The 16207-nt window shown below is 49.7% G+C and overlaps 1 protein-coding gene and 1 pseudogene across 2 annotated transcripts in view; one reads left to right on the top strand and one right to left on the bottom strand.

Annotated features, from left to right (window-relative positions):
- LOC134340926 (oocyte zinc finger protein XlCOF6-like) overlaps positions 1–16207 on the top strand; it is a 408299-nt gene that overhangs the window by 214977 nt on the left and 177115 nt on the right. The gene's annotated exons all lie outside the window — the stretch shown is intronic.
- On the bottom strand, positions 5327–11510 carry LOC134340935 (gastrula zinc finger protein XlCGF57.1-like; annotated as a pseudogene).

The raw sequence follows: 16207 nt of genomic DNA, 5'->3' as shown, positions 1-16207 counted from the left end.
TTCTCCCTCCACCAAATTTAGCTATGTCCTCACGACGTTGAGATAATTCGCCATCACTTCCTGCAAGACAGAACGCCCAATCCAGGTGCACAAAGCAGTGACATAGCTCCTCAGACCGGTAGAGATCACGCCCTGTTCCCCAGGCGCTACATATGACAACCTGTCTGGTGGTTTCCTAATTCTCTGAGACCTCCGTACCTCCTCACCTAACTCTTTAGGCTCAGACGCTACTGGGGATACTTCGAGTCTGCTAGGCGAAACCTCCCTCGATCTATCACTCAGGCTCCGCTGCTACTCGGAGCTCCATGTCTCGTGTCCAGGCCCTGCCCACAGATAGTACCCACCCACCCAACTCACCTGAATGAGTGGGAGAAGGGCCAGTAGTCCCTTCCTCAATCACTGGGCAGTTAGCCAAAGGCAGAATGTACCACACATCCCGGTCATCAGCCTCGAATCTGTATCCGACTCATGGGCGCGGCCCGGTCCAGCTCTCCCGCTGTGGGCACTGCAGTCACCCCGCGCTTTCGCAGAGTCCTCTTACTCGGTGTAGGCCCCAAGTCGGGCTCTGGGTCTACCTGCACCTCTCGTCCCAGAGGCAAGAGGTGGTTCCGATGGGAAATCTTGACAGGAACATTCCCCTCCTGCTGTTTCACCCGGAAAACTGGTAGGTTTGGTATCTGACTCTCCACCACAAAGGGTGTGGCCGCCCAGCGGTCAGCTAACTTGTGCTTTCCAGGAAGCCCCAAATTCCTTATGAGGACTCGGTCTCCCGGCAGGAGTGGGGAGAATCTCACTTTTTGATCATACCTCCTCTAATTTCTTCGATTCTGCTTGGCGGCGGCGACCACAGCCAATTTGTAAGCCCTTTTCAGCTCTTTCCTCATATCAGACACCTACTTCAGATAGGGCTTCGGTGGTAAGTCACCCTTGTCAGTCCTGAAACAGAGGTCATTGGGCAACCTCGCCTCGCGCCCGAACATCAGATAATATGGCGACAACCCAGCAGCTTCATTTCGTGTACATTTGTAACAGTGAACCAGGTGCCCAATATGTTGACCCCACCTGCTCGATCCTGCTTCTCCTTTACCTCTGCCTTCACGTTAATGGCAAACTGACACATTGCCTTCACCCCAGAGGCAGGAAAGCTCTCCCACTCCTCGTCCCTGTCATGGTCTGGTCCGCGAAGTCTGCATTCCGATTCACGGTCCGGTTCGTCGATCCTGATTCCATGTTTTCCGGTTTTCCTTTGTTCTGTTGGGTGCTCTAATTGAGGCACATGATTCTCGTTAGGTTAGACACATAAATACCTCCGGAGACCAGGGCTTGGCTGCTGGAGTGTTCCCGTCCAAATCCCCTGTCTGAATCCTTTCTTGGCCCCTTCCTCCTGAAGCCTTGCCCTGAAACCAGTGTCTGAAGCCTTGCGCTGCAACCAGTGTCCGTAGCCTTGCCACACCTGAAGCCCTGCCTCGCCTGAAGCTTTGCCTCGCCTCGCCTGAAGCTTTGCCGCGCCTGCAACCTTCGCCTGCACTGCTGTCAAGTTCAACCGTCGGAGCAAGACCAGAGCCTTGCTGTGTCTCGATAAGGAAATGCCTTCGTTTTTGCAACTGTCTCTTTCTGTCCTCGCCTTCGCTAGGTAGGTCCGGCCGTTTGCCGCTACCTTGTGTTGAGAACCATCTCGTCGTGTTCTGCATTCTGCGTATGAGTCCCGGCTCTACATCCTTTTTCCAAGGAGGGGTCCCGGCTCTGTGTTCCATTTTCCTGTCTCCCTCGACCAAGGCTCTGCGTTCCTGTTCCCTCGACCAAGTCAAGGCTTCGTGTTCTCTTCCTGTCCTTGTGCCTCGCCCAGCCCAGGAGTACCTGGGCCAGCCTGGTGCTGGAGTTCCCTCGTCCTGTCCTGGAGTCTCTCGTCCCATCCTGTAGCCATGTCTTGTCCTCGCCTGGATCCGGGTTACGAGCCCGAGTCAAGACCCAGGTTCTGGGTCCCTCTCCAGTCTCTGGCTCGGTGTCCTAGTCCAGGCTCCTCGTTCCTAGTTCCACGCCCAGTGTCCTGTGTCTCTTGTCCAAGTCCAAGCCCAGGCCTTGAATCCTCGTCTCCTCCAGGGCCTGTGTCATGTCCAGCGTCATCTCTTCCCCAGTTCCTTTGCTTTCTTGTCGCGCCTCGTCCTGTTCCTAGTATTTCAGTATCTGTGTCTTGCATTTGGGTCCGCTCACAGCGCCCCCTTGTGACAGTCCCTGTCCAGTCCCTCATGCACCCATCGAGACAAAGCATCCGCATCAATGTTCCGGCTCCCCGGCCGGTACTTCAGGCTGAAATCATAGGCAGACAACGCTACCAACCACCGATGGCCTGTGGCGTCCAGTTTTGCTGTCGTCAGGATATACTTTAGGGAGTTGCTGTCCGTCCTCATCTCAAACTTGGCTGCGTAGAGATAGTCACTCAGCTTATCCACCACCGCCCATTTCAACGCCAGGAATTCCGACTTGTGTGTGGGTTAATTTCTCTTAGAGAGCGACAAATTCCGGCTGACAAATGCCATCGGCCTCAACTCGGTGCCCTGATCCTGATACAGGACGTCGCTTAAAATCTCTCGGCTGGCATCGGTGTCCAGTACATACGGCAATCGGGGGTCCACATAAGCCAGCACTGGCGCCTGGGTCAGCAGCTCCTTCAGCGACTGAAAAGCCTCCTCACATTTTACATCCCACCTCTGTCCAAAGGGCTCCGACGGGTTTAAATATTCTCCAGCCTCCTGTCCTTCCCCCTCCTCCCTTTCTTCCCCGAGGGAGGGTAACCACACAGAAGCTGATTCAAGGGGTGACTCACTTTGGCGTAGCCCGTCAGGAATCTCCGATAATAACCACAGAACCCCAGGAACGAGCGCAGGGCGCTCACAGTCTGGGGCCTTGGCCAGGTGGTCACCGCTTCTATCTTAGCCGGGTCACTCGCTACTCCAAACCGTGAGATTATGTGTCCAATGTAGCTAACAGACGTTTGGCAGAACTGCCACTTGTCCAGGGAAAGTTTTAACCCTTCAGCTTTCAGCTGGCCGAGCACCTTCAGTAGCCTCGCTTCGTGTTCTTCCAAGGTGGATCCAAATACTATGAGGTCATCCAAATACACCAACACCTCAGGCAAGTTCATATCACACACCATCTTCTCCATGACCCGCTGGAAGGTAGTGAGGGTTCTCGATATGCCCTGGGGCATCCTTCCGAACTGGAAGAATCCCAGGGGACATATAAATGCCGTCTTCTATTTGTCGGCCTCACTCATGGGGATCTGGTAATATCCACTCCTCAAATCCAGCACACTGAACCACTTCGCACCACTCAGACAGGCCAGCGCGTTCGACCTTTGGGACCGTATACTGGTCAGGGACAGTGCGCCTGTTCAGAGTCCTGTAGTCCACACACATGCGTACCTTCCCGTTCTTCTTCCGGGCCACGACTACTGGGGACGCATAGGGGCTTTGGGACTCGGTGATGATCCCAGCCTCCTTCAACTTGTACAAATGCTGCTGCACGTCTTCCACGTCTGCAGGGGCCTCTGTCACCCGGGTAGTATGACGCGTGCTCTTGGATCAACCCACATCAAATTCGCTAATGGAAAATACGCCTTCCAATTTCAACATCTTCTCTACCAGTCTCCTCTTCCAACCCGGCGGCACCGGGGAGTCCCCGAAGTTGAATGACTTAGCTGTCAACTTTTCCCCGCTTTTCCAATAGTTTCTCCCCGGCGTGACTCACGGGGGCACTAGACATTACAGCCACCAGGAACAAATGCGCCAGAAGCATCCCCCGCTTGAAGCTGACATCCCTCTTCATAGTGTTCCTGACGATCACTGCCATTCTACTTGCCTGTACAACTGAGGGCTTCTGCAATTCGGGCCTCACCAGTGCCCCAGCAGGAAATCCCGACTCCACCTCGTGGTTCTCCAGAGCGTCCACTAAGAGGGGTTCTCCCTCAGGCACTCCAAGAAATTTGGGGGTCCCCATCACTCTCGCTGCTTCCCCGAGCCGTACCACCATTGGCTTCGACTAGGTGAACCACACAGTCCCTCGTTAAAATTCGGTATGCAGACCATAGCTGTCACGCACTTCATCAACAGCAGCTCGAAACACTGGGTGCACGGACAATGTTCCCAATAAACTCTCACTCGCCTTCTGCTTGCAGGCCCCCATGAGCCTGCTCACAAGAGGGGTGATGGTCCCCAGCAGAATTGAAACTCCGACCGTCTCCACAGGCTATGGACAAACCAGCACCAATGCATCAAGAACCTCAGACACTCCCACATCGGCCTCAGACAACTCCAGTTTCACTGACAAATAACCGTCATACGGATAATCACCAGCAATGATACCTCAGATCTCCAGTGCATTGAATGATGTCATGGGTCAATGCTTCAGATACCGGTTGCAAAACGAATGGTACAGTAACGTGACCTGCGATCCAGTGCCGAGTATGGCTTTAGCGTAAGTACCCTCTATCAATAGCGGCATAATGGAGTGGGAACCCAGTAAGTCTTCAGGAATAGGGTCTTTTGATTTTGGGAATTCCTTGGTCCATTGCTGGGAACGTGTTCCCTCAGAGACACCAGGCCGTTCCCTCGCTGGGTCTCCTCTAGGTTTTCCCAACGACTCTCCCTGCGGAGGTACCCGGGGGCTCACTCTCCTTCTGGCGTGACACCTGCTGCCAGCAGCCCTCCGCATTGTTTGTCCCATTGGGGGATCTGCCCCCCCGCATCAGCTCCATCATATGGAGTTGGGGGTGTTCCCAGCTCTGCCGCAATCTCCTCGACCGCTCCCCGGGGTAGGCTATCTGTGGTCACTTCCTCCCGCACTTCCGCCGCGTTCTCCTCGTCCCGTACCTCTCCGATCAGCTCAACAAAAGATGGAAGGGAACCCGTCTTACAAGACTCTCAGAGACCCCACACAATCCGGTCATGGGACTGGCCACCCCTGGCTATCTGGTCCATTCTTAACTGATCCACCTCAGCCGCCTGAATGACCCCTCTGCGCCTACCTCTCCAGCCGAAAAATAAAAGCAGAAGGCTTCTCCCCCTTCTCCTGACGCAAGATTTGAAAACCCACCAGGAGCTGCATTGGGCTTCCAGTCGGACCAAAGGCATTGTCCAGCGCTTTTAGATAATTGACAGCTGTCGCTACAGGATAATTCAACCTGACAGTTCTGACAACGTCAGCGGCCCGCCCATTCAAACTTTCAACCAATCACTGCCGCTATTCATCATCCGAGCGCTGCCACTCATCTAACAACTGAGAGCTCCGTTCCGCCCACGTCTCACACTCCTCCTCCCCTTCAGGGGTGGGTGTTATTCCAGAGAATAGGTGGAGCCTGCCATAGCTTGGACTCTGACTCCGATTCTCCCATTTATTTGCTAGCGAAGTAAGGCCGGCTACTACCTCAGAATTCTCACTCTTCACCGGGGGACGTGGAGTCATTAGACCTTCCAACTCCGAGCACTCTTTACCCTCTTCCTCAGAAATGATAGAACCCTGTCTTTGAAATCTCCGCCGCCAGCTACTTCAGCGCTGGTCTGCATGAAAACAAGAGCTGTATCCACCATTTTATCAAGGCTCCGCTCACAATCGCAACTTCAACAGAACTTAACAGTGGAATTAACAATTCATCTTGAGTACAAATATCTGCCCCACTGGTTCATTTCTCAGGGTAATCACACAGTATCCAACGGAATCAATCCCGAACGTAGTCCCCACAATTGTAAATCTCGCTTTGCCTAGCAGCTTCATCAAGGGGTGATAACCCCCTGCCCGGCCAAACTGAAGAAACCTTGTTTGGGTGGATGCTGAGCGATGTGTCACCTGTTACAGATCAGTGCCCAGAAATAACAAACAGAACACACTTTGTGATTAAACGATTAAGCTTTATAACTCTTACTTTGACTGTATGGTTAGTAGAGAAACAAAATTGAAAAAAGGGCCAATCTTATTAAACAGTCTGAGCGCAAAATTGGAGCTCACTGATAGGCCGATCGGTCCCCATCGGCCTCCTCCAATCGTCACTGCCCTTTGGACCCTCGCTCTGAGTCCACCCTGTCCGGCAGTCCAGCAAATCTCTCCATTCGCGTCTTCTCTCTCCATCTCTGTCTCTGGCAAAATCCACTGCTCCCAGATTCACGAGACAGAGCAACAAAATCCTGATTGGCTGACATGCATCCCACAGTCCTGTTATCGCCAGCCATAACAGGAACATTGCTGCTGCAGAGAAACTGTTACTTCAGCAGTGAACATTACAAAGAAGCCATTACATGAGCAGTGAAACCTTACAGCACGTTACACATACGAGAAGCATCTGGTTTCTCTTGGGCTGTATTTCCTGGAGTTCAGGAGAATGGGGGCTGGGGTCGGGAGGGGAATCTCATTGAAACATTCTGAATTTTAAAAGCTCTGAACAGATTAGATATGCGAAAGTTATTTCCCATGGTAGGTGAGTCTAGGACAAGAGAGCACAACTTCAGGATCGAAGGACATCCATTTAGAAAAGAGATGAGGAGAACTTACTTTAGTCAGCGGGTGGTAAATTTGTGGAATTTGTTGCCACATGCAATTGTGGAGGCCAAGTCATTGGGTGCATTTAAGACAGAGAGAGATGGGTTCTTGATTAGCCAGGGGATCAAAGGGTATGGGGAGAAGGCAGGGGAGTGGAGATGACTGGAGAATTGGATCAGCCCATGACTAAATGGCGGAGCAGCCTCGAAAGGCCGAATGGCCGACTTCTGATCCTATATCTTATAGTCTTAATTGAGTTGACTGAGTGAATCCATTCCCACATTCAGAACAGGAGAGTGGCATCCCGCAGTGTGAATTCGCTGATGTATTTTAAACTCAGATGACCGAGTGAAATCCTTCCCACAATCTGATCAGGTGAACGGTTTCTCCCCAGTGTGAATTCGGTAGTGGCTCACAAGTTTGGATGACTTAGTGAATCCCTTCCCACATTCAGAGCAGCTGAAAGGTTTCTCCCCAGTGTGAACTCGCTGATGCACCTTCAGTCGAGATGACCAAGTGAATCCCTTCCCACATTCAGAGCAGGTGAATGGCCATTCCCCAGTGTGAAGTCGCTGATGTTCCTTCAGTTGATTGGAATGGGTGAATCTCTTCCCACATTCTGAGCAGATGAATGGTTTCTCCCCAGTGTGATCTAACTGGTGTGTCAGTAGTCGAGAACGCCGAGTGAATCCTTTCCCACAGTCTGAGCAGGTGAATGGCCTCTCCACAGTGTGCACAAACTGATGATCTTTCAGCTGAGCTGCATCGGGGAATCCCTTCCCACATTCTGAGCAGAGGAATGGCTTCACCCCAGAGTGGATTTGCTGGTGTCTCAAGAGCTGAGATGACCGAGCAAATACCTTTCCACATTCAGAGCAAGTGAACGGCTTCTCCCCAGTGTGAACTCGCTGATGCTCCTTCAGTACAGATGACCGAGCAAATACCTTTCCACATTTAGAGCAGGTGAATGGCCTCTCCCCAGTGTGAACTCGCTGGTGTGTCAGTAGGTCAGATGACTGAAGGAATCTCTTCCCACAGTCTGAACAAGTGAATGGTCTCTCCCCAGTGTGAACTAACTGATGTTGTAGCAGGTGATTTGACTGAATGAATCCTCTCCCACAGTCTGAGCAGGTGAATGGCTTCTCCCCAGTGTGAACTCGCTGGTGGGTCTGTAGGTTGGACAATTGAGCGAATCCCTTCCCACAGTCTGAGCAGGTGAATGGCTTCTCCCCAGTGTGAACTCGCTGGTGTCTCTGTAGTTTGGAGGAGTGAGTGAAGCCCTTCCCACAGTCTGAGCAGGTGAACGGCATCTTTTCAGTATGAACTCGCTGATGTTCGTTCATTTGAGATGACTGACTGAACCCTTTCCCACATTCAGAGCAGGTGAATGGCTTCTCCCCAGTGTGAACTCACTGGTGTCACTGTGTTGTGGTTGAGTGTGTGAATGTCTTACCAACGTCCGAGCAGGTCAATGTCATCTCACTGGTGAATTTTCTGATATACCTTTAGCATCAATAACAGAATGGCTTCCCACAGTCAGAACAGGTGAAACATCTCACTATGGTGTGAACTTGCTGATGTATCTTCATTACTGGATGACTGAGTGGTTCCCCTCCCTCACACAGAGTGGGTGAATGGCCTCTCCCCACTGTGAACTCACTGGCGTGTCTGCGGGTAGCCTGTGAGTGAATCTCTTCCCACACTGAGAGAAGGAGAATGAAATCTCACTATGATCAATTCTCTGGCAACTCAGAAAGTCAGACGTTTGAATGCCTTGTACAATCAGTGCAGTTGAGAACTGATCTCCAGTGAACAAATGCTGGTGTGTTCTCATCTCCCGGTTCCAGTGAATTACACAGAGTAAAAACAGAAAACTTCATTTCAGAGACAGAATACATTTACCAGCTGGGATGAGATACTTCTTCATCTCCAAGGATCGACAACAGATGTGTTGGCGTTGCAAGGAAAATATTTAGTTACTCCTTAAATATCCAGACAGAGACAGAAAAACTGATGTTTTGTTGTGTTTAAGATAACCGTACACAAGTGCTCTGCAATTTCAAACCTGTAAAAATATTTGCAAAAGACATCAATTGGTGAAGGACAATATTTCAGGAGAGGTTTTTGTCTGTGGTGAGAACATCGGAACAAAAGAAATAGGAGCAGGAGTTGGCCATCTGGCCCTTAGAGCCGGATCTGCCATTGAATAAGATCATGGCTGATCTGGCCATGGACTCATCTCCACCGACTGCCTTCTCCCCATAACCCTTAATTCCCCAACTATGCAAAAATCTATCCAATCTTGTCTTAAATATATTTACTGAGGAAGCCTCCACTCCCTCATTGGGCAGAGAAATCCACAGATCCACCACTCTCTGGGAAAAGCAGTTCCTCCTCATTTCCATCCCAATTTACCGGAATTTTGAGGCAATGTCCTCTAGTTCTAGTCTCATCTACCAGTGGAAACAACTTTCCTGCCTTTATCTTATCTATTCCTTCCATAATTTTACATGTTTCTGTATGATTTCCTCTGAATGTGAGCTCTGGCGTCACAATTTTACCAATTTCAACGCAAGTTGGGGGTACTCAACTTGAGATATACGCCAGGATACTGTGGGAAGTGAGGGAGGAAATTGCTGAGCCTCTGGCGATGATCTTTGCATATCAATAGGGAGAGGAAAAGTAATAAAGGGTTCGAAGACATTTTTCCCTTTTCAAAAAAGGGAGTAGAGATCAGCCAGAAAATTACAGACCAGTGGTTCTTACTTCAGTGCAGGGCAAGTTGTTGGAGAAGCTCCTGAGAGGCAGGATTTATCAGCATTTGGAGAAGCATAATCTGATGTGGGATAGTCAGCATGGCTCTGTCTAGGGCAGATCGTGCCTTACGAACCTGATTGAATTCTTTGAGGATGTAACAAAACACACTGATGAAGGTAGAGCACTGGATGTTGTGTACAGGGCTTTCAGTGAGACTTCTGATAAGATTCCTCACGTGAGGCTCATTCAGAAAGTAATGAGGCAAGGATCCAAGTAGACCTTGCTTTCTGGATCCAGAATTGGCTTGCCCACAGAAGCCAAAGGTGGTTGTAGATGGTTTGTATACTGCATGGAGGACGGTGACCAGTGGTGTTGTGCAGGGATGTGTTCTGAGATTCCTTCTCTTTGTGATGTTTATAAATGATCTTGATGAGGAAGTAGAAGGGTGCTGATGATACAAAAGTTGAGGGTGTTGTGAAGAGGGTGGACAGTTCTCCAGAGGTTACAGCAGGATGCAGATAGGTTGCAGAACTGGCAGATGGAATTCAACCCAGTTAAGTGTGCTGTGGTTTATTTCGGTACATTAAATTTGAAGACAGAACACAATATTATGTTGGGACTATTGGCAATGTGGAGGATCAGCGAGATCTTGTGGTCCATGTCAATTTTACACTCAAAGCTGCAGTGCTGATTGACAATGTTGTTAAGGAGACCTTCATCAACCATGGAACTGAGTTCAAGATCGGTGAGGTAATGTTACAGCTATATAAGACCTTCTTTAAACCCACTTAGAGTCTTGAGTTCAGTTACCTCATTACAGGAAGGATGTGGACACCATAGAAAGACTGAAGAGGAGATTTACAAGGATGTTGCATGGAATGGAGAACATGCCTTATGAGAATAGGTTGAGTGAACTTTTGAGCGACGGAGGATGAGAGGTGAGCTGACAGATGTGTATAAGATGATGAAAGGCACTGATCATGTGGATAGCCAGAGACTTATTTCCTCGGGCTGAAATGGCAAACACGAGGGGCATAGTTTTAAGGTGTTGGAAGTAGGGTCAAAGGGGATGTCAGAGGTAGGTTTTTCACACAGAGAGTAGTAGGTGCATGGAATGCACTGCCAGCGATGATGGTAGAGGCAGATACCATGGAGTCTTTTGAGAGACAGTTAGATATGTACATGGAGCTCAGGAAAACAGAGTGCAATGCGGTTGGGAAATCCGAAGCAGTTTCTAGAATAGGTTACATGGACGGCACAACACTGTGGGCCGAAGGGCCTGTAATATATTGTAGATTTCTATGTTTCTATATGCAATCATCTTCGAACAAGGCACGGATCAGACATTCTGACTGACCATCAAATTCTCTGACTGTATTCCTGTCTGTGTGAGAATGCGCTATTTCTGACTTCAATCAACCTAAGACTTGGCTCAATATGCCTCTGTCCTTTGGTATTATTTCAAGTTCTGGTCATGTTCCACAAGACTACAAAGAGCACTTGTTTCTACATGTATGATCCTGGAGATTTACCAATTACTCAGATACCCTCCCACCAGCTGATTGACAGTGATGAACCCATCGATGGCAATGCCAATGAATATAAAGTGGAAGGCAGTGGCGATTCACATTGGACTGCGTCACTTCTGTGATGTAAAAGCCACAAGTCACTTGTCATCGAGGCAAAGGTGTTTCATATCGTTATTTACTCAGAGAGAACTAAATCTGACGGAAGGTTTTATTTCCATACAGCTCAAATTGACATTTTCGCTGACTGGAAGGTGAACTCTTCAACCGAGATTAACTGGGAACTACATTTTTGTTCCGAGTTACTAATCCTCGGATTTACATAGCTGAAACACGGCAGTGTTTGGGAGATTCATTCGCTCCCATTTCCTTCGACTGTACGGGAACAACGCTTGGGAGTGTCATCCATGGCTGCCTCTTTACCCAGAAGGCCACACGAACCAGAAACCTATCTGTCAGCCACCGAACAATAGAGCGATGCGCATGCGCCGCAGAAACGGCGGCGGCCCACCGCTCATCAGCCGAAAGCCTGGCGGCACTGGGTACGGATCGTGGGGCTGAGAAAGAGGGAATGGACCGGGGCTGTCCTGGGGTGCAGGACCAGTGCGCCAGGAGCTCACAGTAATAGCCCGTCAATCACGTTTCAGACGCCGCTTATTAATTCCCCACCGGAGACCCCTCCTACCTGCGGCCGGTCTTTGTGAGCCTCTCGTCTACTGAGCGCATGCGCGATATTTGGGATTACCTCATACCTCTGCGCATGCGCGTGTGAGCAAACAGAAGGAAATCTGCAGATGCCGAAATCCAAAACAACAGACGGAAAATGCTGGGGGAAAGTCAGGGAGACAGACGGCAACTATGGAGAGAAGTGAACAGTCGGCCTTTCAGACCCAGACCCTTCTTCAGCACTGGAAAGGAAGGGAGGGAGTCAGAATGTGGGGCAGGTGAGGTGACAGGGTAAACCGGGAGAGGGGGAGGAGTGAAGTAAAGAGCTGGGAAGTTGATTGTTGAGAGATAAAGGGCTGGAGAATAATAATAATAATAATAATAATAATAATAATGAATATTCTATTGATTCCGAGTGGGAAATTCATTCGTTTCAGCAGCATCTAAAAGCACAGCAAGCAGCGGACAGACTTTACTGAAAATAAACTACAGAATAATAATAAACACAATAACACTGTATCAGTGTGCAATAATAATGTATGAAATAACAATGCAGAAACTATTGAACTATGATGTGTGTTCACCTGTCGCAGAAGATTTTTGTTACGATCCTTGTGAGGGCGGAGCTGAGTGAGTTTGTTGAGAAGGGGTCGGGGCTTTGCTGCCTATTCAGTAGGTCATGGAGAGGATGTTCCGGATTGTCCATAATCGATAACATCCACTCCACCACTCACTCGAAAGAGTCCGGGTTCTGGCCAAGGATGGATCCAACCTTTCTGATGAGTTTATTAGTCTTTCCCAACGTAAAGCAGCGAAGAAGACTCAACTCGCTACAACAGACTGGTAAACGATCTGCGATATCCTGCCTCACGTGTTCAAGGATCTTGGCTTCCTTAGAAAATAGAGTCTGCTCATCCCCTTCTTTTAAACTGTCTTGGTGTTGGTTTTCCAGTCATGTTTCTTGCCGAGGCGAACACCCAGGTATTTGTCCTCCTCCGCCATCGCAACTTCTTCTCCCAGAATGTATCCAAGACTCATCACAGTCCTCTCCCTCCTAAAATCTATCACCATTTCCCTGGCTTTGACCACGTTCAGGAGCAGTTGATTCTTCCCTCACTATTCCATAATCCTGTTAAACCAGCCCTCTGTACCTCGAGTCCTGCCCATCTCTGATGCATCCAACTACGGCAGAGCCATCAAGGAACATCTTTAAGTGGCCAGACTCAGAGTTGTACTGAAAGTCTGAGGTGTTCAGTGTGAACAGAAACGGAGACAGGACAGTCCCTTGTGGGGCTCCAGTGTCACTCATCTCCACCTCAGGAAGAGAACCACCCAGCGGTACAAACTGGGGTCTATCAGTCATGAAGGGAGTAATCCAGGAGATAGTGAATTTGACTACGCCCATCCTTGCTCAGACGACGTGGCTGGATTGTATTGAAGGCATTAAAGAAATCAAAAACAGTGACTCTCACAATGCCACCAGCATCATCCCGGTGGGAGTGAGCTGTCCGCAACAGGGAGATGATGGTATCATCCGCTCCCTCATGAGGTTGGTAGGGAAACTGTAGAGGGTCCGAGGTAAGTCTGGACCGGCCTCTGCATCACCTTCATCACATGAGGGCAATTGGTCTGTTGTCATTAAGTCCAGATGGAGTCACCGTATTGGGTAAAGGAACCAAAGAGGAAGTCTTCCCCAGCACCGGTATCTTTTCCTGTCTCAGTCTCAGATTGTAATGGTGCTGCAAAATACCAGAGAACAGGATTGTACAGGCCTTCAGTACCTGGGGTGATACCGACAGAGTCAGCAGATGTAGTTTCTCCCCCTGTCTCCTACCCTGACCTGCAGTCTCTGTCAGACGGGACAGCAGATGTAGTCTCTCCCCCTGTCTCCTACCCTGACCTACAGTCACTGTCAGACGGGACAGCAGATGTAGTCTCTCCCCCTGTCTCCTACCCTGACCTACAGTCACTGTCAGACGGGACAGCAGATGTAGTCTCTCCCCCTGTCTCCTACCCTGACCTACAGTCACTGTCAGACGGGACAGCAGATGTAGTCTCTCCCCCTGTCTCCTACCCTGACCTACAGTCACTGTCAGACGGGACAGCAGATGTAGTCTCTCCCCCTGTCTCCTACCCTGACCTGCAGTCACTGTCAGACGGGACAGCAGATGTAGTCTCTCCCCCTGTCTCCTACCCTGACCTACAGTCACTGTCAGACGGGTCAGCAGATGTAGTCTCTCCCCCTGTCTCCTACCCTGACCTACAGTCACTGTCAGACGGGACAGCAGATGTAGTCTCTCCCCCTGTCTCCTACCCTGACCTACAGTCACTGTCAGACGGGACAGCAGATGTAGTCTCTCCCCCTGTCTCCTACCCTGACCTACAGTCACTGTCAGACGGGACAGCAGATGTAGTCTCTCCCCCTGTCTCCTACCCTGACCTGCAGTCACTGTCAGACGGGACAGCAGATGTAGTCTCTCCCCCTGTCTCCTACCCTGACCTACAGTCACTGTCAGACGGGTCAGCAGATGTAGTCTCTCCCCCTGTCTCCTACCCTGACCTGCAGTCACTGTCAGACGGGTCAGCAGATGTAGTCTCTCCCCCTGTCTCCTACCCTGACCTACAGTCACTGTCAGACGGGACAGCAGATGTAGTCTCTCCCCCTGTCTCCTACCCTGACCTACAGTCACTGTCAGACAGGACAGCAGATGTAGTCTCTCCCCCTGTTCCTACCCTGACCTGCAGTCGCTGTCAGACGGGACAGCAGATGTAGTCTCTCCCCCTGTCTCCTACCCTGACCTACAGTCACTGTCAGACGGGACAGCAGATGTAGTCTCTCCCCCTGTCTCCTACCCTGACCTGCAGTCACTGTCAGACGGGTCAGCAGATGTAGTCTCTCCCCCTGTCTCCTACCCTGACCTACAGTCACTGTCAGACGGGACAGCAGATGTAGTCTCTCCCCCTGTCTCCTACCCTGACCTGCAGTCACTGTCAGACGGGTCAGCAGATGTACTCTCTCCCCCTGTCTCCTACCCTGACCTACAGTCACTGTCAGACGGGTCAGCAGATGTAGTCTCTCCCCCTGTCTCCTACCCTGACCTACAGTCACTGTCAGACGGGACAGCAGATGTAGTCTCTCCCCCTGTCTCCTACCCTGACCTACAGTCACTGTCAGATGGTAACTAAATCCAGTTGCGAGTTGACGAGGGACTGTTAATGTCAGATTCTGCGGATATTGCAGCAGTTCATCACACCCAGGACTGAACCCTGGTCACTCAGCATTGCAGGGGTTTGTTAGACTGGAACTCCACATGATACAGCACAATCAGGCCATTCGGCCCATCGAGTGTGCTCTGGGATTTCGTCAGGGCTCAGTTCCAGTTCATCGCTCAACACACAATACAGAATAGCTGATCCCCAGTGTGTTCAACTGACATCTCGAAGGAATTTTACAAATTTCCCCCTCTGTAATCAACACTAACTTGATTTTCCTAATTGTAATCCCCCATGACTATTGTAACATAGCCCTCTTGGCATGCATTTTCTCTCCAATTGTAATTCGTCGACCACATCCTTACAACGGTTGGAGGTCTGCATATAAATCATCGCAGGGTCTTGTTACGCTTAATGATTCTTCGCTCTACCTACAGAGATTTTACATCTTCTGATCCTTTGCCGCCCCTTTTTTTTGTAATGATTTGATTTCATATTTACCAGCAGAGGCACCCACCCCCTTTGCCTACTTACCTGTCCTTTAGATACAACGAGTCTGCTTGGACGTTAAGCTCCGGGTTGTAATCTTCTTTCAGCCACGACACGGAGATGTACTCAAATCACACTGTGCTAAAAGTTCACCTCTGTTACTCTGTACACTGCGCACATTCCTTCAGTCCTGCATTCATCACCCTTATAGATGTTGTCTCACTTTAACGGTGCAACTCATTCCGTTGACTGCAATTTTCACCTGATATCAGCCTCTGCATTTTTTTTTATTACGTGTGATCGTGAACAATAGCCAGAATCAGAAATGCTGATCAAGTCAGCTAGTTCCCAAACAGAACTCTGATAGGCCAATCAGATGGTTCACTGCTGCTCAGCGATAGAACACAAAAAAAATCATATGTACAATTAAGAAACATTTAAAAAAAATAGTAGAAATACTGGAGTCATGATGATCATCATGAAGTCTGCTGGAGAGAGACATTTATACACATGCTGTCCTCCATTATTCAAACAGATTGAAGAATAAGGTTGCAGGGTGACAAAACGTGACAGAAGCACTTGGAACTAAAAACTAATCATGACCGGGAGAAAACAGCATCTGTTCTTTACGCACTGTTCTCTAGCAGTTTAAGGACTAAGTCCAGCCGGAACAAAACTCAAAGTGCTCTTGAAAGTCAGGTATTAACCCTACCTGCCAACAGCCAAGCATTGCCATCCTGGTCCCCTTCATCATATCTTATGAAGAAGCATGTGCCTTCCCTCCCAGAGATGATAGGTGTTTGTGCACTCGACTCTTGAAGACTTGGAACCCATCGTTGCTGATGTTTCCAACCACAGCATCTGGAAGGCTGTTCCAAATTCTGATAGCACAGTGAAGGAAGCTTCTATTCAGTGTGTAGGTTCTCGTATCAGGCATAGAAACAGCATGAGCAGGCAGAGATAAACCTGATCGTGTGGTGTGCCGTCTCTCAGAACATGAAGGCAGCATGGCGCTTGCTGCTACTCTC

Source organism: Mobula hypostoma, chromosome X2 (assembly GCF_963921235.1).
Source record: "Mobula hypostoma chromosome X2, sMobHyp1.1, whole genome shotgun sequence".
Lineage (NCBI taxonomy): Eukaryota > Metazoa > Chordata > Chondrichthyes > Myliobatiformes > Myliobatidae > Mobula > Mobula hypostoma.
The sequence above is the reverse complement of the archived record's forward strand: the minus strand, read 5'-3'. Positions and strand labels throughout refer to the sequence as shown.